At 43.6% G+C, this 24474-nt stretch overlaps 8 non-coding genes and 1 pseudogene across 8 annotated transcripts; all 9 read right to left on the bottom strand.

Moving 5' to 3' along the window:
- Positions 1-10170: 10170 nt before the first annotated feature.
- LOC131358739 (U2 spliceosomal RNA) lies at positions 10171-10343 on the bottom strand (annotated as a pseudogene).
- A 1979-nt stretch (positions 10344-12322) lies between these two features.
- Positions 12323-12504, bottom strand: LOC131358740 (U2 spliceosomal RNA). The gene has a single exon (XR_009205669.1). It is a non-coding gene; the product is annotated as a U2 spliceosomal RNA (small nuclear RNA).
- A 911-nt stretch (positions 12505-13415) lies between these two features.
- On the bottom strand, positions 13416-13610 carry LOC131358736 (U2 spliceosomal RNA). Its single transcript, XR_009205667.1, has one exon. It is a non-coding gene; the product is annotated as a U2 spliceosomal RNA (small nuclear RNA).
- A 5698-nt stretch (positions 13611-19308) lies between these two features.
- Positions 19309-19499, bottom strand: LOC131358651 (U2 spliceosomal RNA). Its single transcript, XR_009205597.1, has one exon. It is a non-coding gene; the product is annotated as a U2 spliceosomal RNA (small nuclear RNA).
- Positions 19500-20207: 708 nt separating this feature from the next.
- On the bottom strand, positions 20208-20398 carry LOC131358706 (U2 spliceosomal RNA). Its single transcript, XR_009205650.1, has one exon. It is a non-coding gene; the product is annotated as a U2 spliceosomal RNA (small nuclear RNA).
- Positions 20399-21062: 664 nt separating this feature from the next.
- LOC131358668 (U2 spliceosomal RNA) lies at positions 21063-21253 on the bottom strand. The gene has a single exon (XR_009205614.1). It is a non-coding gene; the product is annotated as a U2 spliceosomal RNA (small nuclear RNA).
- Positions 21254-22034: 781 nt separating this feature from the next.
- LOC131358715 (U2 spliceosomal RNA) lies at positions 22035-22225 on the bottom strand. The gene has a single exon (XR_009205659.1). It is a non-coding gene; the product is annotated as a U2 spliceosomal RNA (small nuclear RNA).
- Positions 22226-22824: 599 nt separating this feature from the next.
- On the bottom strand, positions 22825-23015 carry LOC131358650 (U2 spliceosomal RNA). Its single transcript, XR_009205596.1, has one exon. It is a non-coding gene; the product is annotated as a U2 spliceosomal RNA (small nuclear RNA).
- Positions 23016-23711: 696 nt separating this feature from the next.
- Positions 23712-23902, bottom strand: LOC131358705 (U2 spliceosomal RNA). The gene has a single exon (XR_009205649.1). It is a non-coding gene; the product is annotated as a U2 spliceosomal RNA (small nuclear RNA).
- Positions 23903-24474: the final 572 nt, after the last annotated feature.

The following is a 24474-nucleotide window of genomic DNA, read 5'->3' as shown; positions in this document are numbered from 1 at the left end:
AGTAAAAGACTTAAGACACACATTACACACATACTAGAATAAGAATCAAATTGGTATGAGTCCTGTATGTTTTCCAGTATTAAAAACAGTGAAAACACTTAATGAATAAATTCCACACACAAAAAAATTGGCCTGGACAGAGAATAATGTAGTTGAATGTGAAGGTTTCACTCCTAGGGAACCTGTGCAGTGTAAAGGTATGAGACAGCACAGAGGCTCTCTAAAGGAGGAAGCACTTTTCTGTGTAAATTTATACAATCTTCAATCTCTGTGTCGCTCCACTTCCTCCGGCTGATGAAACACTAAACATATGAGTGTCTTTAGAAGCTCTGCAGTGTTTTAACCTTACTGAGCGAAATATCTTTTTTTTTTATTTAGTCTGCTTTTGTCATTTTTCAGATGGGAGAATGTATTTGTAACAGCAGTACAGTTCACCTTCACTAACTTCCAGTCTTAATGGCTCCTTTGTTCAGTTCTCTCCATTATGGCTAAACTGTCAGGATGGGTTTCACGTGAATGAGAAATTACTTGTCAACCTGTTTCCTTTTGCTAAGATTCACCTTTAGTAGTGTTAGTGCAGTCAAACTGGTAGACATGATTTTTTTAATTTTGCATGGGAACTTTGAGCCTAATGCAGCTAACAAGTTATGGACTATAGCCACCATAGTGCATTGTGTGGAACTCCTCTGACAGTGATGTTTCCTGCAGTTGGAGTTGTGGTGCTATTTAGTGTCTCAGGCAGTGTTGCCAGATTAGACTGAAGATTTCCAGCCAAACTACAGCTTAAAACCTACCCATTAAAAAAAACCCAGCCCAAAATGCATACTGTGATAACTAATATAATAACAAACAGAAAACCCAAAACAAATCGGTTAGTGCAAAGGGCACTATTTAGACACACACACTACATTAGCTACATGTATACATTTTATTTACATAAACATGACATCAGAATTTTATAGCAGAATAATAGCATATAAACACGCTTCCCTTTTTATAGGGAATGCAGAGAATCTTCACAGAACTGATGAGAACGTCTTTTGAAATATTATGAAACGGGTCACTCTCCCACTTATTTCGGTAGGACTTTCTGTATTTAACCCACTTTGGCATGATGATGAAAAAAAACTTACAGTTTTGCTAATAACTTTGTGATATTGGCTTAACGAGTACAAAGATTACAACAACCTGCCAATCAAGATTGAAGTCGGATTGGACAGGACTCTCCTGAACCTTATTGGCTAAACTGAACCATATTATTAAAATGTCAACATTACATATTATACTTTATTGTAAAGTTAAAATTAATAAAATATCATGTTTATAGTCAAAAATAAAAACCTGCCAGTTGGATCAAAAAACAAATTTTATCTACCCGCCCAATGCATTTTTTCCCAGTTAGACATGACCAAAAGGAGCCCAATTGGGTGGGAACCTGCCCAATCTGGCAACACTGGTCTCAGGCAGTCTTGCTGGCATGTTGCTGCAGTTGCTCTGTATGACACGGATATATACAATATATATAATTATGGACAAAAGGACAAAGTCAAAGAGAGAAAACCACTCAACTCCATTTCAGACCCTCAGCAAAAATGAAATAAAAAATGAACTGGTTATCTCCTGAATGGGGTCATTATTTAAATTTACATTCCTGGCTTTTGGTAGACACCCTTATCCAGAGCGAGTACCCTATGGATAAGGGTTTCTGCCAACTGGTCACCCTTATCCAGACCCACATTTATATTTACATTTCCAGCATTTGGCAGACACACTTATCCATTATTAGCTCACCATAATGGTGTAGAGCACTTGGACTGGCCATCCAACTGATAAATCTTTGTTTTGTGAGTTGCATACTCCTGTGACTCTCAGGTAAAAGGTTATGTGCTAGGGAGAAGGGTTTATACTCATCTACTTGAAAAGTATTGTCCAGTATTAACAAAGAGCCACTTGGTTAGAGAGGTGAGGGTTGATTTATTTTTTATTTCAATCTACACAGTAAATAATTAAATATTCATTTGATCAGTAAAAATAAGCTGAACTTTAAAACAGGCAAAAGGCAAGGACAGTTTAACTTGCAACTGGCTGCCTCTGATGAAGGTACACAGCTCATGTCTTTAAGTTAATGTGAAATAATTAACGCATCCTTTTTACTCCTCAGAATGACAGTAAGGAGGATGGGTAGGTGAGCAAAAAAAAACTCAGTCAGTCATGGAGGGTGACCTGTTTAGTTTATTGGCTCGTTCCTTATTCTGATTACCCTTACACATCAACCTGAGCCAAACCAGAAGTGTGGAGAAATCAAAACAAGCAGAAAATCTACTAGCATAAAGACCAGATAAGCAATCACTAATCTTGGGAAATTACAGGAACAATAGCAATGCTTAATGGCTTGTATATGGACAAATGGGCAATGGGATACTGATTCCAATGTGTAGAAATCAATTTAAAAACAAATAATCTAATTTCATTTGCAAACACATTTTACTCTAGCTGTGAATTATTTTAAAATACTTTGCAGTTCATTTCATCTCATATAAATTAGTTCATATAAAAATGTTGCCACAACAAAACCTAGTCTTCTTTTATTTATTGAGACAATTGAATGTGATGAATATTTTTTTGTGATTGTCCTCCAAGTTTATTTTATGTTGTTAGTTAGAATAAGATCAATACCTGTTGTTTCTGTGACTGTATTATTGTCACATCTCCACATGCACATGCCTGTGGCTTTTCCCTGTGGACTTTTTTCTTCTTATTTAAATGTGGGAGGTTTGAATTTATAGCCTTGTCTGTCTGTCTGTCTATCTATCTATCTATCTATCTATCTATCGATCGATCTCTCCATCCATCCATCCATCCATCCATCCCTCCCTGTAAGTAACTTGAATGATACTGAAGATGTCGCCACAGAGCCATCAAATTTGCCCTCAAGAATGTTTTTGTTAAACATAATTTAGATGACAAGACTTATTTTGCATGGTATCTTTGGCCCATGGTCCTGATCATTTTAAAATGATCAAAATCTATAAATGTACTACAGAGCAATTTACAAGTCACATTCTTTGTATAGGAGAAACCTTAATGGGCCAAAATATCTCCAATTCTGATTTGAAATTGTAGTAAAATGGCTTTGGTGCCTCCTACTGTTTTCTCAGTAGTATGCAGCCTTGTTTAAACAAAGTATTGCCTCTGGTAGTGACTAAATGAACGTTAAAAAAGACCCTGTAAAGTACAGTAACATTTTATGATACCCCTTTGTATTCATAAATAAGACAAAAGAGATACCAACATTTTAACATTAGGGTTTTTTGCAATGTGCCATTTTAGTCATTTTACAATCAGAGCTACACAAGGCTGTAATTGCACTAGTTTTTTTTTTAATGCATTAGTTGACAAAACTATGAATTTTTCCATCACTGTTCTTTCGCACTTGAAGATAACATTTTCACCTTCTTAAAAAAAATAAAATAAAATAAAATACATTGATTGAAATGCTTTTTTTGCCTGCATCATTAAAATAGAATCATATAAAATAAAATAGTCATACTTAAATAAAAATATTCTAATAAATAGAGGTAAAATATCAATAAATAAAATTAACTAACAGGTGGGAAAGGGCAGAGAGTATAAAGAAAACTAAAAATGTATATATGAATGCAGATCAGTAGTAGAACAAAATTACTATTATAAATAAAGTGCAGATCTGCCGATGTGTGTAAATATAGTGCAAAAACATATACATATGCACCAATCAGGCATAACATTATGAACACTGAGAGGTGACGTGAACAACACTGATTATCTCCTCATCATGGCACCTGTTAGTGGGTGGGATATATTAGGCAGCAAGTGAACATTTTGTCCTCAAAGTTGATGTTAGAAGCAGGAAAAATGGGCAAGCGTAAGGATTTTTGCGAGTTTGACAAGGGCCAAATTGTGATGGCTAGATGACTGGATCAGAGCATCTCCAAAACTGCAGCTCTTGTGGGGTGTTCCCGGTCTGCAGTGGTCAGTATCTATCAAAAGTGGTCCAAGGAAGGAACAATGGTGAACCAGCGACAGGGTCATAGGCAGTGTGGGGAGCAAAGGCTCGCCTGTGTGGTCTGATCCAACAGACAAGCTAGTGTTGCTCAAATTTCCTAAGAATTTAATGCTGTTTCTTATATGTTGTTTTATATTTATATGTTGTTTATCTACTGTATTTTTTGCGCTAAAATCAGTCAGACCAGCAGGATACACAGTAATAAGACAGAAAAAAATACTTCAATTTCATGAACATTATTTGAAAGCTTTATTGTAGTTTACGGAAAGAGAATTTAATAAATCTTTAAACTGATTGTACTTTCAGGACAAGTTGTTACTGACAAATAATTTATTTTTTCATATAACAGTATGTGCCATTGTGTTGTATTCCTTAAATAACAGCATGGATATGATCTACTGTTAACCTTCAGAAATTCTGTTTTGTTGCATGTTTATGTAATATTTATTGAAAGCCTTGGGGGTCAGCAATCACTTTTCACTGCAAAGTCTTCAGTACATGAAGAATTATAATGTCTCCTTCTTTAAAGAAATTCAACACTTTAATCACTGATATAAGAGAAATAATACACCAATATTTACCATTGAAAACAATCAGGCTTTTTTCAGATTACGTCTAAAAGCTGGGAATTCTGATATGAATTATTTTCCTATAGCAGCAGGACCTACTGTCTTACTGCTTATAAAAACAGATGTGGTCTTTCTGCATGTTGCAGTGTCATGTTCTCATTTCAGCAAAATGTGCTTAATCTCATCAGTTACCATACAAAAAGGCTATATCTAACTTTAGTACATCGGGGAGAGGGTGAACACAGTCCCCCACTACCAGAAATTATGCACTTGCGGCAAAGTCTACTTTGAGTGTAGACAGTTTCGCACTTTCATTGGTCTACACTGTAGACAATTACGTGCTCTCATTGGTCGAGAGTCTACAGTCGTCGTACACAGTTCTGTATGGTCATTGGTCTACACTGTAGACAATTACGCGCTCTCATTGGTTGAGAGTCTACAGTCATCGTAGACAGTTCTGAGTGGTCATTGATAGACACTGTAGACAGTTACACGCTCTCATTGGTCGAAAGTCTACAGTCATTGTAGACAGTTCTGTGCGGTCATTGATCGACACTGTAGACAGTTACGCGCTCTCATTGGTTGAGAGTCTACATTGAGCCGTGTAAAGTATAATAGTTCCGCCATGTGATTGGTCAGTCATTTACATAATGCAGCAACGCCCCCAGGAAGGTGAATTCTCATTACAGTAATCCCCCGTTTATCGCGGGTGGGTTACGTTCCAAACCCACCCGAGATAAACGAAAATCCGCGATACACGGACGCCACCCCCAAATGCTTTTTTTATTGGTCAAGCCATAAATGACCCTCCCACACTGTTTAAACACACACAGGAAACATTTGCAAGCATATAGCGAGATGGATTTGGGGTAAATTCGTAGAACTATCACATTTATAGTGAGTACTGTATGTATGTATGTTACTTGCCAGAAGCCTTAGAAGGTGCAGAGCGTTTGGGCGACATAATAGAGCTCGCAGAAAAACCGTAAAAAAAGACAAAAAGCGTACACAGAAGAAAACGAAAGTGACACGCGAAGAATTGGGATGCTGGATATTTCTGCTCATCTTTCCCCAACTGCACGCATAGCCAGCAGCCAATCACAACCGTGATTAAATGAATGGAGCGTTCCAAGTGGCTGGACTCGTTCCTCCAGCCGTACTGTAGTTAGATTTTCAGCATCCCCGCACCGCGCTTTCCTAAACAACGTCACTTGTTCTTATTAACATTTTACTTCTTTTTTAAATAATGTTTATATTTTGTAATTAATAATTATGTTTTTATTAATAAATTACCTTATTTCAACATAAAAACAATTCACTATAAGGTTTGCGGATACCGCGATATACTGGGAAAATCTGCAAAAAAATTGGTTATTTTCCAAATAAAAATTTGCGATATACTGGGACCGTGATAAATGAACCGCGATATAGCAGGGGATTACTGTAGTAGTAGTAGTAGTAGTATAAACCAGGTTGGACCTTGAACACTAGTTTATTTATGCATTTGTTTGTTACATTTACTACTTTACCACTCAACTGCCTCTTCAGGCCCCACCATGCTGTACATAATGAATTCACAAATTATGATTGGGGGTCAGCAATCATCAATTTTTTGGTGCCGGACAGTCTTCAGTACATTCAACACTAATCGTTGTATAAGAGCAGCAATACACCATATTTACCATTATAGAAAAATTCAGGCTTTTCTTTATGTTCTTATGCCACTGTTGCAAACTTTGATTTGATATCAGGTTCCTTTAAGTGGAATTGCATTTTATCGCTCCACATTTCAAAGGTTTGGTTTACAAGTTACTGTAAATCGTATTTGCTTGCTTGTTACATTTACCACTTTACCATTTGACTGCCTGCTAAGCCAGGCTTCTTTAGGCACCACCATGCTGTACTGAATTCACATGGAATTACTTAGTGTTTTTTTCAGTAAACAGACATTATTCTTGAAGAGTAGTCTTTATATCTTGGCTTAAATTGTTTGGTCTTCGCCCTTACTTTTTAAGCACCAGAAAACAGTCTGCATTAAAGTGCATTATTATCAGGCTGTTGTTGTATTAAAAGTGTATTTCAGTAGGCTACAACTGATGATAGTGACCTCAATCCATGTGATGAACCCAGATGCCCCTGAAAATCAGCAGCAGGCCATACTGGTGGCGACCAAAGAGTATTGTCAGTAGAGTGAAAGAAGTGACACTGGTGTTGCTGAAGCAGTTGACTGCCCTGACCCACACAGAGAAGCTCCTTTTGGATGAAATGATCCCTGCACAGATGTGTCAGCAGTGTCTGGGAAGGTTGGTCATGCCATTTGGCCAATATGAAAATATACCTTTTAACTGGCTTGTTTCAAATAATATGTGATACATAAAATAGTACATTTAATACATTTATAGTCTAGTGTCATTTTAATGGCATGCTTAAAAAAATTCTGTACATGTTGCAAAACTATGACTATTATAAGTGTTAATATTTGCAAAGTTTGTAGTCAAGTCAAGAAGCTTTTATTGTCATTTCCACCATATATAGCTGATGAATTACATAGTGAAATTAAACATTTCTCCAGGATCAAGGTGCTACAGAAATCAACACAGAGCTAAGGACTAAAGAGTAAGTTGTCCTAGCCACATAAAATGCATCATGTACAAACAGTGCAAAACAAGACAGTGCAGACAGACAATACAATACAATACAGGACAGATACATAAAATAGCACCAACCAGTGTACAGACTGCATCTAACATTGTGCAAATAAGAGAATATGTAAACACAGTAAGAGGATTTTTGTAAACACACGTACACTTACAATAGCAGCATAGAACTGTGATGTCCAAAACAGCATTAAAGTGAATGTGCATAAGCAGCATATAAACAGTGCCTATATTAGTGGTGCTGTAAACATAGATGTATATTGAAGGAGTTCTGAATGTTGAGGAGACTGATGACTTGAAGGAAGAAACTGTTACAAGGTCTGATTGTGAAGGCTCAAATGCTGTGACGCCTTTCAGGAGGGTGTGTGGTGTCATCCACGATGCTGTTTGCTTTGCAGATGCAGCAAGTGATGTAAATGTCCGTGATGGCGGGAGGAGAGACTCGGATGATCTTCTCAGCTGTCCTCACTATCCGCTGGAGGGTCTTGTGGTCCAAGATGGTGCCTTCCCAAACCAGGCAGTAATTCAGCTACTTTGGATGCTCTCAATGTTCCTCTGTAAAACATAGTCAGGATGGGTGGAGGGAGATGTGCTTTCCTCAGCCTTTGTAAGAAGTAAAGCTGCTGCTGAGCTTTTTTTACTGATGGAGCTGGTGTTGAGTGACCATGTGAAGTTTCTGCCAGGTGAAGTAAGAAATTTGGTGCTTTTGTGCAATAGCCATTATTACAATTGCAGATATATTAATGTTGACGGTACTAATTGATGTCCTGTATGTGATTGCAGTATACTTTACAAGCACAGAGCTGAGGTGTCAAACAAAAATGCAGATATAGAGAACCAGTGGGTAAAAGACTATATCACTGAGTATACAGAGAGCTTCCCACAAATCTCCATTCTCCTTGAGGCCAACACAGATTGATGTATCTATGGTCAGAGAGGTTTTGAAGGTCACACCTTTAAGGAGATGTGGGAGCTATGATGCAATGTTTGGTGGAGAAGGATGGCATCACAGGGTTTCCTCTGCAACGCTTATCGACCACTTCAACACTGCCTGTCAGCAGCTTTTGGAGAAACTGTGGAGAAAGAAAAAAGAAAGAAAAAAAAATACAATGTATGCATATGAACTTCCAGTATTCTAAATAATATTTTGAATTATATTCGGAAAAGCTGGAAATGTTCTGCTACTTAGTGGTGAGGATTGGTCTGAGAGGAGAAGCTGTCACTTACCACTGAGGTTTAAGGATTAAGGTCCCTGAAGCCTGGAATGCAGTGTAGGAACATGATAAGCAGCTACAGAAGTTTAATCAGCTTTACAGGACACACTGGGGTAACACACTCTACTGTCACACAAAAAGGTATGATTGTGTTGATACTGCTGTCATCTAGAGGGTCAAGATGACTATGCACCAGCTCAACAAGACACCAGTCCTCAGTACAACAGCCTGATGTATATACTTGTAAATTTTGTTTGTAAATGACTGCAGTACTTGTGTACCTGTATACAGGTATAATGCTAGAAAAGTGAAGTGTCTCAGTCACAGCTGACTGGCTATGCTGTCCAGTTGAATTGAATTAGGGCTTAATGGTTTGTCAAATAGTTGGTGTTTTACCCCAGGTTCGGGTCATCTTCATGTTTTTATAGCATTCAGTGGAAACCATGGGAGGCAAACTTAAACTAACAACGAAGACCAGAAAAGAACTGGAAGACCTCAATCAACAACAAAATCAGAGATGTTTATAGGAGTCTCCAGCCTACATTACAGCAAGCTAAGTGCACCAGAAATCACTGCACAGCTTAATGCAACTAAAGCTATGTCAGTGTCAACTTTGACAGTGCAGAGGAGACTTCAGGAATCTGGCTTGATGGGGTGTATAGCTACCAAGAAACCCCTGAGAGAGCACAGAACAAGGTCAAAAGGCTTCTTTGGGTAAAGGAACACAAAAATTGGACTGTTGCTGACTGGAGAAATGGTCTGATTAATCAAAGTGTGAAATTTTTGGTTCTAAATGAAGATTTTACATGTGTTGCAGAACTGGTGTTTTATTTATGGAACATGTACTTAAATAAATTTAAAAAATCCCACAATAGTCAGTCCTGCATAAAGAGTGGTTTGTTCTAATGTAAGGAGTGAGAGGAGGCAAACATTTCCGATCAATTTCATGAAGCTTTTTTAAAAGCCACGCCACAGGTAGCCTTGCCCCTCAGGTTGCAGCTAAAACTAATCGACTCAGATAAAACAACGACGCCACAAAGTTTTTTGTAGAAAACTAATGAATGACATGGGGTAGAAAGGCTGCTTTGAACTTTATGTAACTATAAGTAATTCTATAATCGCAGTCTTTAACAAGCACGCACTAGAAGGGAAATTTCTGTCTGTCTGGTAATGATTCCCCAGATACAGAATTCAAGATAGAGAGTTCCTTTTGCCACAAGTAATGACCGCTGTGTTCCATTATTATTTGTAATTCAGTAACCATACTAAGAGGTTGATTAAATATCCGGGACCACATTCAGTTATAATCACATGCAGGAACTCACTGTGGTGTACCCAGGACTACAATTTGGGCTGTAGTTTACTATGAATACTATAACTTCTGCTTTAAACATCACTTATAAATTCAGACTTCACTGGAGCTCAAGAGACAGAAGAAATGCACTAACCACTATGAGTTTTTACAAAAACAACACCTATTTATTATGCTATTGTGAGCATACAAACAACAAAAAGGCTGAGTAGCGAGTTGGATGTTCATGGCAGAAATTTTAATGGTGTAAAACTACAGACTACTTTAAGTGCATGTCTATAAAACCTCACTAGCTCTCCATAAACACTAACATACACCTGTTTTACATTATAACTAGACAAACAGAGAAATAATCTATCTTTAACAGTAGAGAGAGGGGTGCACCGTTCCCGGAGATACTGCTATACCGGGTCGATGCGTGGAGTGGACGGAGACAGCCCCTATTCCATCTCCCTGCTCCAAAAATCAATTTAATATATGGTCCCCGGGTAGGGGACGTATCAGATATTAAACTGATAAGAACAGATTTTTTTTTCTTTTCAATATTTTTATTGTTACCATTACATTTTCCTTTCTTTTCCACTTTCAAACAAACTCCACATTTTGCAATCAATGAAATAATGATTAAATAATGAGTGTGGGTGCAAAGGTCTATAAGCATTTGGCAATGCCGTTGATGAATTAATAAAAAAATGAATAAAATACATTAATAAAACGAAGGAAGGAAAAGAATAAATAGGTGTATATAAAATTCTGTTGTTCAGGATTGTGTGTGAGTCTCTACCAAGCGGGCAATCACACTGATATCCAGGACATCCCATGGCCTGCTGTTTCAGGGACTCAGAGAAGATCCGCTCCCTCCGGCCCGCTGCTCCCGTAACCGTAGTTGGTGAGGGCGCATCTACGGGCGGAGAGGGACGGTGGCCGCCAGGACCCTTCCTGTGTTGCCCTGGTGCCCCCGTCTGAATGACGACGTGCTGTATCCCTGCAGCATTGACCTCACCATCTGCTCGCTTGTGTGGAGGGGGACAGTCACACGTTTCCCCACCAGCAAGTTTCTGGTAGTCCAAATAGCATCCATTATATTGTTGAGGGTGAACCAGAGCTGAGCGAACCCTGGCCCACTCCGAGGATGGCGAGCTTGTAGTCTATCTGGACCCCACCTGCTGACAGGCTCAGGAAATACAAGGGGCCGGTCATGGCCCACTGGTCCTGTGCTGCACCGCACTCCCAGAGCAGGTGTTGCATGGTTTCCGGGGCATTGCACCCGAGACGTGGGCAAATGGGGTTTGTGGCCAGTCCCCGCGAGTGCATAACTGCCCTGACCGGAAGGATCTCATGAGCTACCATCCATGACAGATCCCTGTGCCTGTTCTGGAGAGCAGGGTGGGCGGCGTTCTTCCAAACTTGTTTGGCCTCACCTATTGTGAGTCCTGGGACTGGACTCACTGGTTCTCAATCCTGCACAAGAGACATCATGGATTTATCATTAGTTAAAATGATGTCTTGCTGCTCTAAAAGGTGTGCTTTTAAGAACCTCTTGATCAAACTGTACTCTTTAGGTAAGGTAAATGTAGATGTGAGATAAAAGTCCTGGGGGGGGGTAAAAACAGAACACACAAGTAAAATCAAAGGTAAGATCACTGCTTTAAATTTAAACCTTACCTTCGATGGTCAGCTGTCTAGCTGTTCAGCTTGGAGCCCAAGGCTCGGCCATACCAGTCCGTCAAGTCCATTGCTCTCGGTATGGATAAAACGTCAGTTGCTAAAAGGGTTACATCATCCATATATAAAATGCAAGTCGTCGTCAGTCCGCCGGTCCCGGGAATGTCCAGGCCTATGATCCATTTATCCTTTCTCAAGATCTGTGCCAGCGGCTCTATGCAAGCTACGTACAGTAGGGGAGATAATGGACAGCCCTGACAGACGCCGCTGCAGATATTTACTTGCTTTGGACAGGTGCCCATTAACTAGAATCCTGCTGACGAGGCAATTGTACAGCAGTCCCACCCAAGCCAAAAACCACTCTGAAAACCCCATTTTTTCCAGTACCCGAAGCAGGAACTGGTGCAAAACGCGGTCAAATGCTTTTTCGAAATCTAAATTTAACACTACCAGTCGAATGTTTATGTCTCTCACATAACAGATGGCATCTCGAATCAGGACTAGGTTGTCCGTGATCTTCCTGCCGGGCACAGAGCAAGCTTGATCCGGAAAGTATCAAGAAAATAATAAGAAAATAATAAGTGACTAACAAAGTAAGTGAGTAAGTCAGTAATAAGAAAGAATTAAGTAATAACAATGATAAGCTAGGGGAAAGTGGCATTTGCTGGCCACATGCACTTTCCATATTAGGCGTTGTCTGTGACAAGTGGTGTTTGGCCAGTAAGTAAGTGAGCGAGTGAGTGAGTGAGTGCGTCAGTCAGTCAGTAATAAAGTGAGTAAGTCAGTAAGTAAGTAATAAGAAAGTATTAAGTAATGAAGTAAGTAAGTAAGGTTTTTTGTTCTATTTTTTTAAAATCAGAAAACGGTGCACCAAGCCTGGAGGAACTGCAATACCAGGCCGATGTGTGGAGCGGACGGAGCAAGCCCCTTTTCCAGCTCCCAGCTATAAAAATCCGTTTAATATAGAGCCCTCATATAGAGAACGTATCCGATATTAAACTGATAAGAACAGATTTATTCTTTTTTTTTTATTAGAACCGGTTCCTCACAATAACATACAATGAAACCCCAGCCAAATAACTGAAACATCAAAACCAGCAAAACAAAAACAATCTGTCCCAAATAAATCCCACCCAGTTACCACTCATCAATATAAAAACCCAAACTATCAGACCCACAGGCACATTTCTTGTCATAACACAAATCACCATACATAAAAATTAAGACGACAAAGAAAATTATTACAAACAAGTCAGGAAACCAAAATGTTCAAATCAAACAAAACGCAGACATTTAAATAAACCCAAACCCATCTCCTCAACAGTCTGGCCACCACGGGGCCCCCAATACTGTGGTCCCTGAAAAGCCTCCCCCCTCCAAACCTCCCACTCCTACCCTCACAAATCTTCCCTCCTTTACTCCTCATCCTACACCTTATGGAGCTTGGCACTGAATAACTGGAAGAGACGTGCCTGATTGACGTGTGGGTACAGGCTTCGGATGCCCTCGCACCTCGTGCCCCAAAGTACGCACTTCACCACAGAGACGGCTTGCCACAGCGGCCTCGCCATTCCTGGCCCCATGTGCCCCAATCCAGTGCCATACAGCACAAGGTCGCGGCTTATTGCTGCCCCCTCTTCAGCAGGCAACCACTCCGACATGTGCCTCCAGAAGCGGGCCGCGATGGGACATGACCACAATGCATGGTCAATGGTCTCCTCACCCCTGCACCAATTTGGACACAGAGGCGTCCAAGTTGAACCATGCCTATAAAGCCTCTCCCTCACTGGGAGGCGCCACAGGGCCCCCAACCAGTGCAGATCCTTGCTGGCCCCATCTAGCCACTTGGGCTGCATCTTCACACAATCTAAACCCAGCATGCGGGGCAGTGGATTAAGTAATGATGTAAGTAGACAAGTAAGTAAGGTTTTTTTTCTACTTTTTTACATCAGAAAATGGTGCACCAAGCCTGGAAGTACTGCAATACCAGGCCAATGCATGGAGCGGACAGAGAAAGCCCTTTTTCCAGCTCCCAGCTCTAAAAAACCATTTAATATAGAGCCCTCATATAGAGGGTGTATCAGATATTAAACTGATAAGAACAGATTATTTTTTTATTAGAACCGGTTCCACACAATAACAAACGATACATCAAATCCAGCAAAACAAAACCAGTCCGTCCCTCTTAAATCCCACCCACTTACCACACATCAATATAAAACCCAAAACAATCAGACCCACAGTCACATTTCTTGTCATAACACAAATCACCTTACACAAAAATTAAATTCACAAAGAAAATTATCACAAATATGTCAGGAGACCAAAATGTTCAAATCCAACAGAATACAGAAATTTAAACGATCCCACCCCCATCACCTCACCGGTCTGGCCACCATGGGGCCCCCAGTACCATGGTTCCCGAAAAGCCTCCCCCCTCCAAAACTCCCACTCCTACCCTCACAAAACCCTCCCCCCCTTGCTCCTCACCCTGCACCTTATGGCGCTTGACCCTGAATAACCGGAATAGATGTGCCTGACTGACGCGTCGGGACAGGCTCCGAATGCCCTCGCACCTCGCGCCCCAAAGAATGCACTTTGCCACCGAGACGGGCTGCCACAGAGGCCTTGCCATCCCTGGCCCCATGTGCCCCAATCCGCTGCCATACAGCACAAGATCGCGGCCTATCGCTGCCCCCTCTTCAGCGGGCAACCACTCCGACATGTCTCCAGAAGCGGGCCGCGATGGGACATGACCACAATGCATGGTCAATGGTCTCCTCGCCCCCGCATTTGGACACAGGGGCGTCCGAGTTGAGCCGTGCCTATAGAGCTTCTCCCTCACAGGGAGGCGCCCCAGCTCCCCCAACCAGTGCAGATCCTTGCTGGCCCCATCTAGCCACTTCGGCTGAATCCTTGCCCAATCTACACCCGGCATGCGGGGCAGTGCCTCGCTCATGTGTTCTGCGCAGCAGTCCCTCCACTTCTTATACAGCCTACGGTGTTCCAGGACAAGACTGTCCACCAGGCACCACGGCTGGTCCCGGACGAACTCGACTGCCTTTTGGTAATGCCATGGGCGGTCGACCGACCATGGCGCCGTGCCTCTCCAGGGAATCACCGTTCGCAAAGTGAAACCCAGCCAAAACTTTGCAAACAGGGCCGATATATGTCCCTCCGACCCCCTGGTCAATCTCGCCGCAAAGGACATGAACAAGGCCATGGTCTTGAGGGGGGCACAAATCACAACTCTCCCCCCTTTCTCTCGATCCCTATACATTCGTACGCGGGCGACCTGCTCGTTCCTCCCTCCCCAAATGAACATAAACACAAAGCGCTCTAGGCGCCGTCCTGTCACAAAGGGGACAGGGAAGACATAGGCAAGATGGTTCAATCTTGTCAACAGGTCGGCATTGACCGCAAGCACCCTCCCTGAAAAAGAGAGATCCCTCCGGTTCCAGCCCTCGCCTGTACTTTCCTGAGGGCAATGTCCCAGTTCTTCTGGGCACTGTCCTCCCTCCAGAAGACGATGCCGAGAATCCTGAGCCCATCCTGGCACAGAGAGAAACCCCCTGGGACCTCAGCCCTTCCAGCCCACATTCCAGCATGAAGTATGGAGGACTTCCCGCAGTTAACTCGGGCACCAGTAGCATCTGAGAACACCTCGATCACCCGCTCCACTGCGCAGAAGTCTTCATCTCAGCCAAGGAACAGCGTAGTGTCCCGGTATAAAGCAGTCTCACCATGGCAGTGAAAACCGGACCAAAGCCCATTCGTTCCAGGAGCGCCAAACAGAAACGCGTGCGACACACGATCGAAGGCCTTCTCCTGGTCCAAATTCAGCAAAGCCAACGGTACCTGGCATTGCATCACCCATGCCAAAGCATCTCTGACCAGCACCAGGTTCATACCACACGTCCGTCTGGGCACCCCACAAGTCTGGTCAGGGTGCACCACCGTGGCCATCACCCTTCTGAGGCGTAGGGCCAGTAACTTGGCAAAGATCTTATAATCTACCGTCAGCAACGTGATCGGCCGCCAGTTTGCCAAGTCCGCCCTGTCACCCTTCTTATGTAGGAGGGTGATATGCCCGACTCTCGCTGACTGTGGAAGGAGCCCAGCCCCAAACGCCTCCCTGTAAACGGCCACCAGATCTGGGCCCACGAGGGGTCAAAAGGTCCGGTACCACTCCACAGGGAGACCGTCCCCTCCAGGAGCCACGCCTGTTTTCAGGGAGAGCATAGCACTCTCCACCTCCTCTAGAGACACCTGCTCTTCCAACTCCACTACACATTCCCCAGGCAGTCTATCTGCCACAGAGTCCAGAAACCCGGCTGCCAGTTCACCGCTCGATCCCCTTCGTTGGAAGAGGTCACAGTAGAAGGCACTAGCGCAGCCCAACATGTCCTCGGGCACAGTCAGTACCCGGATACCATCACTCAAACCCTCTATATAAGACCCTCGCTGCCGGCTTCTGACACTATTAAAAAAGAAGTGTGTAGGGCACTCATCCAACTCAAGTGCCTGCCTACCCGCCTGAACAAAGTAGCTGCGGGCCTCTGCCTGAAAGTGAGCTTGTAGGACTTCACTGGCATCCCTGAGCCGCCCGCAATCTCCATCTTTCCAAGCCGAAGCAAGGACTCTTGACCACTGCCTGGCTCTTTCCACTCTCCTTCTTGCCATCTCCTGGCCCTGCCAGCGGACCAGGGTGGCAACTCTCTTTTTCAGGTCCTCCCACCACTCACGCTGTGTGTCGTACAGCACCCGCAACCCTCGCCAACCTGTGTATAGATGGTGAAAAATCTCAACAAAGGCAGGGTCCTGCAAGATAGAACAGTTCAATCTCCAACAACCTCGTCCCCTTTGACAACCCTCAACTTCGATGCTGCCGAGCACCATGCAGTGGTCGGAGGCCCAAAAGGGCCTCAGAAAGCACGCGTGCACCTTCACCCTCTCCGGCACAAACAGGAGGTCGAGCCTAGATGTATCACCCCGCGAGTTCCTCCAAGTCCAGCCCGGGGAATGCGGATCGACCACCCTGTAAACGTCAACCAGGCCTGCTCCTGACATCGTATGGGCCAGCTCCACCCCCCCCTCCGACTCTACATCCACATTAAAATCCCCCCCAACCAGCAATACTCTATTTGTGCAGAAAAGAGGCTCCAGCAGGCGGAAGAACCCCCGCCGTTGCCCTCCCCTACACGGTGCGTACACCCCTATAGCCCTGTACTTCCCATCCCCCTCCACTTCCCATCTACACAGACAATCCTCCCTGGCACTACCGAAACTACATTTTCCACCTCCCACTCAAAAGATTTGAACAGCACCCCCACTCCAACTCCCCTCACCCACACCCCAAACGGCTGGACTGAGATCCCACCCTTTCGTGAACTCAACCACCTCCCACTTCGAGCTTAAATGGACTTCCTGCAAAAATAACAGATCAAAAGAAACCGAATGCAAACTCAAAAACACGGCCGTCCTTTTGAGAGGCTGCTTGATGCCCCGCACATTAAGTGATGCTATTCTAATCATCAAAAAAATTTTTTAAAAGAATCCGAACCAGTCAACACAATCTCAAGGCACTTTCCCCAAAACCAAGCCTTTCCCAGAAAAACTTCCCTCCACCCACCCTCACCAGCCAAACCTTCACTCCCCTGCCTCCCTCCCCACCCCCCCAAAATCCACAGTCCTTCTCACACCCCAACTGTTGCTCATTCCATTTTCCACTACCCATCTTATTCAATGGTATTACTATCCCCCTCCACCCCTGCCAGCCCCTGTTCTGACCCGTCTTGCCACAACTTCTGTCCTCCTCCCTTGTTCCTCCATCCCGCTGTAAACAATCCTCCCCCAATGTGTGTACAGCCTGCGCTCCCTCCACCTCAATCTCCCTTGTACCTATAATGTCCCCTGCAGTCAGGAGGTCAAACTCCGGTCCTCTCTCCAGACGTGACCTCTTTATTCTTCTCTCCTCCGTCGCCCCCTCCACCTCTGTGGTAGCTCCAGTCCCGGAGAGTCTGCCGCCCTCCCCCATATCCTGTTCTGGATCTGATCCCACATCCTCCATGCTGTCCGAGAACTCCATTGAGGCCCAGTCTGGTTGCACCAGGGTCGAGGCCTCCGCTACCCCTTCTGTCGCCTCCGCCCAACTTCCAAACAACCCGGCATCCAGCCCCAGACTGGGCCTCGAAGCCTGTTCTTCCCCCGACGGTACTCCCACGGCCGGGGTTACCCGGCCGGCTGTCAGCGACTCTCCCGGGGTCAGGTCAGAAGAACCCCCTTCTGCCTGCGTCAGCTGAACCTCCTTGTTAGATGGCCCTGCTACCTCCTCGCTTGCTGGCCCGCTTGATGCCGCAGGCTCTGCTGCCCCTTCGGTGAACACCGCTTCCTCCTGCTCCCCCTTTTCCCGGGCACTTAAGGACAGGAATTCCTCAGCAAAAAGCTGGCATAAGTCCCCTTTCTCGATGGGCACTGGCGATACAGATGCTCCTCACTGCCACACAGACTGCAGGCCTTTGACGCACCACACTCGGCCGCGAGGTGGTCCTCCGAGCCACAGATGCGGCACCTCCGTCCAAGGCAGACCTCCTTTGCGTGGCCAAGGGCCCCACACTTCCAGCAGTACAACGGCTGGCCAGGATAGTGGAGAAAACCCTGGTTGGGACCAATGGAAAAATTCCCCGGAGAATGGACCAGGCCACCCGGAGCAGCCGGGTCCGTCTTCAACCAGACGAGGAACCTGCGCTTCCCATTCCAGACGCTGAAACGCCCTCGCAGCTTCTCCCCTGCTAAGACAGAAGAGCAGTACCGTGCCAAGAAAGCTCTGATGACCTCGTCCGCCACGAAGGGGTTATAAACGTGCACAGTGATGGGGACCTCATCCATGGCGAACAACGGGACCAGCCGAAGACTACGAAGCACCTCCTCCTCCCTGAGCCGCGAGCACCAGTCGAAAAAGGTAAAGCAGTCAGTGAAGGCAACGAAAGCAATGTCCAGAAACCCAGAAAAACAAAAATCGCGCAGGCAAAGGACCTTGGAGAGAGCCAATCTGCTAAAGTCCCTGAGAAGCCAGAACAAAATCCAATCCCAGCAAAATCACTTCTTCACAGCCTCCGCAGCATCTCTGCAGAGCTCCACCCGAAAAGAATGACAAAGCCGCACCACTCGAGGCAGATGACGCTCAGCTCCTCGCTCCAGGGCTACACTTGATCTTAGCCAAAAAGCCAAGAAGCGATGACTTGTTATTCCCCTTGCTTGGCGGACAGCCCATAGCCCCGCTTTCCGAGGCTTACGGAAGCCCCAATGAAGGAATCGGGGCCACCCCCAGCTGGTGACCTGAATATGGGGGAGGGGGGTGTTGACGAGGAACAGCTGACAGTGGTGAGCACAGCCTGGCGATGATTAGCAAGGGAACATGGGTGGGGACACGTGGACGAGGAGCAGCTGATAGTGGTGAGCACATCGTGGCGATGATAGGCTAGGGGTAAGTGGCATTTGCTGGTCACATGCACTTTCCATATTAGGAAAGTCAGTCAGTAATAATAATAAGTGAGTAACAAAGTAAGTCAGTAAGTCAGTCAGTAATAAAATACGTCAGTCAGTAAGTAAGTAATAAGAAAGTAATAAGTGAGTAACAAAGTAAGTCAGTAAATAAGTCAGTCAGTAATAAAGGATGTCAGTCAGTAAGTAAGAAATAAGAAAGTAAAAAGTGAGCAACAAAGTGAATAAGTAAGTAATAAGAACGTAATAAGTGAATAACAAAGCAAGCAAGTAAGTCAGTAATAAGAATATATTAAGTAATGAAGTAAGTAAGTTTTTTTTTTTTCTACTCTTTTACATTAGAAAATGGTGCACCAAGCCTGGAAGTACTGCAATACCAGGCCGATGCGTGGATCGGACGGAGCAAGCCCCTTTTCCAGCTCCCAGCTCTAAAAATCCGTTTAATATAGAGCCCTCATATAGAGGGCGTATCAGATATTAAACTGATAAGAACAGATACTACACTTGATCTTAGCCAAAAGGCCGAGAAGCGATAACTTGTTATTCCCCTTGCTTGGCGGACAGCCCATAGCCCCGCTTTCCGAGGCTTACGGAAGCCCCAATGAAGGAATCGGGGCCACCCCCAGCTGTTGACCTGAATATGGGGGAGGGGGGTGTTGACGAGGAACAGCTGACAGTGGTGAGCACAGCCTGGCGATGATTAGCAAGGGAACATGGGTGGGGACACGTGGACGAGGAGCAGCTGATAGTGGTGAGCACATCGTGGCGATGATAGGCTAGGGGTAAGTGGCATTTGCTGGTCACATGCACTTTCCATATTAGGCTAAGTCAGTCAGTAATAATAATAAGTGAGTAACAAAGTAAGTCAGTAAGTCAGTCAGTAATAAAATACGTCAGTCAGTACGTAAGTAATAAGAAAGTAATAAGTGAGTAACAAAGTAAGTCAGTAAATAAGTCAGTCAGTAATAAAGGATGTCAGTCAGTCAGTAAGTAAGTAATAAGAAAGTAATAAGTGAGTAACAAAGTAAGTCAGTAAATAAGTCAGTCAGTAATAAAGGATGTCAGTCAGTAAGTAGGAAATAAGAAAGTAAAAAGTGAGCAACAAAGTAAGCGAATAAGTCAATAAGTAAGAAATAGGAACGTAATAAGTGAATAACAAAGCAAGCAAGTAAGTCAATAATAAGAATACGTTAAATAATGAAGTAAGTAAGTTTTTTTTTTTTTCTACTTTTTTACATTAGAAAATGGTGCACCAAGCCTGGAAGTACTGCAATACCAGGCCGATGCGTGGATCGGACGGAGCAAGCCCCTTTTCCAGCTCCCAGCTCTAAAAATCCGTTTAAAATAGAGCCTTCATATAGAGGGCGTATCAGATATTAAACTGATAAGAACAGATACTACACTTGATCTTAGCCAAAAGGCCGAGAAGCGATAACTTGTTATTCCCCTTGCTTGGCGGACAGCCCATAGCCCCGCTTTCCGAGGCTTACGGAAGCCCCAATGAAGGAATCGAGGCCACCCCCAGCTGTTGACCTGAATATGGGGGAGGGGGGGTGTTGACGAGGAACAGCTGACAGTGGTGAGCACAGCCTGGCGATGATTAGCAAGTGAACATGGGTGGGGACACGTGGACGAGGAGCAGCTGATAGTGGTGAGCACATCGTGGCGATGATAGGCTAGGGGTAAGTGGCATTTGCTGGTCACATGCACTTTCCATATTAGGAAAGTCAGTCAGTAATAATAATAAGTGAGTAACAAAGTAAGTCAGTAAGTCAGTCAGTAAGTAAGTAATAAGAAAGTAATAAGTGAGTAACAAAGTAAGTCAGTAAATAAGTCAGTCAGTAATAAAGGATGTCAGTCAGTCAGTAAGTAAGTAATAAGAAAGTAATAAGTGAGTAACAAAGTAAGTCAGTAAATAAGTCAGTCAGTAATAAAGGAGGTCAGTCAGTAAGTAAGAAATAAGAAAGTAAAAAGTGAGCAACAAAGTGAATAAGTAAGTAATAAGTGAATAACAAAGCAAGCAAGTAAGTCAGTAATAAGAATACATTAAGTAATGAAGTAAGTAAGTTTTTTTTTTTTCTACTCTTTTACATTAGAAAATGGTGCACCAAGCCTGGAAGTACTGCAATACCAGGCCGATGCGTGGATCGGACGGAGCAAGCCCCTTTTCCAGCTCCCAGCTCTAAAAATCCATTTAATATAGAGCCCTCATATAGAGGGCGTATCAGATATTAAACTGATAAGAACAGATACTACACTTGATCTTAGCCAAAAGGCTGAGAAGCGATAACTTGTTATTCCCCTTGCTTGGCGGACAGCCCATAGCCCCGCTTTCCGAGGCTTACGGAAGCCCCAATGAAGGAATCGGGGCCACCCCCAGCTGTTGACCTGAATATGGGGGAGGGGGGGTGTTGACGAGGAACAGCTGACAGTGGTGAGCACAGCCTGGCGATGATTAGCAAGGGAACATGGGTGGGGACACGTGGACGAGGAGCAGCTGATAGTGGTGAGCACATCGTGGCGATGATAGGCTAGGGGTAAGTGGCATTTGCTGGTCACATGCACTTTCCATATTAGGAAAGTCAGTCAGTAATAATAATAAGTGAGTAACAAAGTAAGTCAGTAAGTCAGTCAGTAATAAAATACGTCAGTCAGTAAGTAAGTAATAAGAAAGTAATAAGTGAGTAACAAAGTAAGTCAGTAAATAAGTCAGTCAGTAATAAAGGATGTCAGTCAGTCAGTAAGTAAGTAATAAGAAAGTAATAAGTGAGTAACAAAGTAAGTCAGTAAATAAGTCAGTCAGTAATAAAGGATGTCAGTCAGTCAGTAAGTAAGTAATAAGAAAGTAATAAGTGAGTAACAAAGTAAGTCAGTAAATAAGTCAGTCAGTAATAAAGGATGTCAGTCAGTAAGTAAGAAATAAGAAAGTAAAAAGTGAGCAACAAAGTGAATAAGTAAGTAATAAGAACGTAATAAGTGAATAACAAAGCAAGCAAGTAAGTCAGTAATAAGAATACATTAAGTAATGAAGTAAGTAAGTTTTTTTTTTTTCTACTCTTTTACATTAGAAAATGGTGCACCAAGCATGGAAGTACTGCAATACCAGGCCGATGCGTGGATCGGACGGAGCAAGCCCCTTTTCCAGCTCCCAGCTCTAAAAATCCGTTTAATATAGAGCCCTCATATAGCGGGCGTATCAGATATTAAACTGATAAGAACAGATACTACACTTGATCTTAGCCAAAAGGCCAAGAAGCGATAACTTGTTATTCCCCTTGCTTGGCGGACAGCCCATAGCCCCGCTTTCCGAGGCTTACGGAAGCCCCAATGAAGGAATCGGGGCCACCCCCAGCTGTTGACCTGAATATGGGGGAGGGGGGTGTTGACGAGGAACAGCTGACAGTGGTGAGCACAGCCTGGCGATGATTAGCAAGGGAACATGGGTGGGGACACGTGGACGAGGAGCAGCTGATAGTGGTGAGCACATCGTGGCGATGATAGGCTAGGGGTAAGTGGCATTTGCTGGTCACATGCACTTTCCATATTAGGCTAAGTCAGTCAGTAATAATAATAAGTGAGTAACAAAGTAAGTCAGTAAGTCAGTCAGTAATAAAATACGTCAGTAAGTAAGTAATAAGAAAGTAATAAGTGAGTAACAAAGTAAGTCAGTAAATAAGTCAGTCAGTAATAAAGGATGTCAGTCAGTAAGTAAGAAATAAGAAAGTAAAAAGTGAGCAACAAAGTGAATAAGTAAGTAATAAGAACGTAATAAGTGAATAACAAAGCAAGCAAGTAAGTCAGTAATAAAAATACATTAAGTAATGAAGTAAGTTTTTTTTTTCTACTCTTTTACATTAGAAAATGGTGCACCAAGCCTGGAAGTACTGCAATACCAGGCCGATGCGTGGATCGGACGGAGCAAGCCCCTTTTCCAGCTCCCAGCTCTAAAAATCCGTTTAATATAGAGCCCTCATATAGAGGGCGTATCAGATATTAAACTGATAAGAACAGATACTACACTTGATCTTAGCCAAAAGGCCGAGAAGCGATAACTTGTTATTCCCCTTGCTTGGCGGACAGCCCATAGCCCCGCTTTCCGAGGCTTACGGAAGCCCCAATGAAGGAATCGGGGCCACCCCCAGCTGTTGACCTGAATATGGGGGAGGGGGGGTGTTGACGAGGAACAGCTGACAGTGGTGAGCACAGCCTGGCGATGATTAGCAAGGGAACATGGGTGGGGACACGTGGACGAGGAGCAGCTGATAGTGGTGAGCACATCGTGGCGATGATAGGCTAGGGGTAAGTGGCATTTGCTGGTCACATGCACTTTCCATATTAGGCTAAGTCAGTCAGTAATAATAATAAGTGAGTAACAAAGTAAGTCAGTAAGTCAGTCAGTAATAAAATACGTCAGTCAGTAAGTAAGTAATAAGAAAGTAATAAGTGAGTAACAAAGTAAGTCAGTAAATAAGTCAGTCAGTAATAAAGGATGTCAGTCAGTCAGTAAGTAAGTAATAAGAAAGTAATAAGTGAGTAACAAAGTAAGTCAGTAAATAAGTCAGTCAGTAATAAAGGATGTCAGTCAGTAAGTAAGAAATAAGAAAGTAAAAAGTGAGCAACAAAGTGAATAAGTAAGTAATAAGAACGTAATAAGTGAAGAACAAAGCAAGCAAGTAAGTCAGTAATAAGAATACATTAAGTAACAAAGCAAGTAAGTTTTTTTTATTTCTACTTTTTTACATTAGAAAATGGTGCACCAAGCCTGGAAGTACTGCAATACCAGGCCGATGCGTGGATCGGACGGAGCAAGCCCCTTTTCCAGCTCCCAGCTCTAAAAATCCGTTTAATATAGAGCCCTCATATAGCGGGCGTATCAGATATTAAACTGATAAGAACAGATACTACACTTGATCTTAGCCAAAAGGCCGAGAAGCGATAACTTGTTATTCCCCTTGCTTGGCGGACAGCCCATAGCCCCGCTTTCCGAGGCTTACGGAAGCCCCAATGAAGGAATCGGGGCCACCCCCAGCTGTTGACCTGAATATGGGGGAGGGGGGTGTTGACGAGGAACAGCTGACAGTGGTGAGCACAGCCTGGCGATGATTAGCAAGTGAACATGGGTGGGGACACGTGGACGAGGAGCAGCTGATAGTGGTGAGCACATCGTGGCGATGATAGGCTAGGGGTAAGTGGCATTTGCTGGCCACATGCACTTTCCATATTACGCTAAGTCAGTCAGTAATAAAGTAATAAGAAAGTAATAAGTGAGTAACAAAGTCAGTAAATAAGTCAGTCAGTAATAAAGGATGTCAGTCAGTCAGTAAGTAAGTAATAAGAAAGTAATAAGTGAGTAACAAAGTAAGTCAGTAAATAAGTCAGTCAGTAATAAAGGATGTCAGTCAGTCAGTAAGTAAGTAATAAGAAAGTAATAAGTGAGTAACAAAGTAAGTCAGTAAATAAGTCAGTCAGTAATAAAGGATGTCAGTCAGTCAGTAAGTAAGTAATAAGA

This window comes from Hemibagrus wyckioides, linkage group LG08 (genome assembly GCF_019097595.1).
Source record: "Hemibagrus wyckioides isolate EC202008001 linkage group LG08, SWU_Hwy_1.0, whole genome shotgun sequence".
Lineage (NCBI taxonomy): Eukaryota > Metazoa > Chordata > Actinopteri > Siluriformes > Bagridae > Hemibagrus > Hemibagrus wyckioides.
Note: the sequence above shows the minus strand (reverse complement) of the source record. Positions and strands in the feature narration are given on the sequence as shown.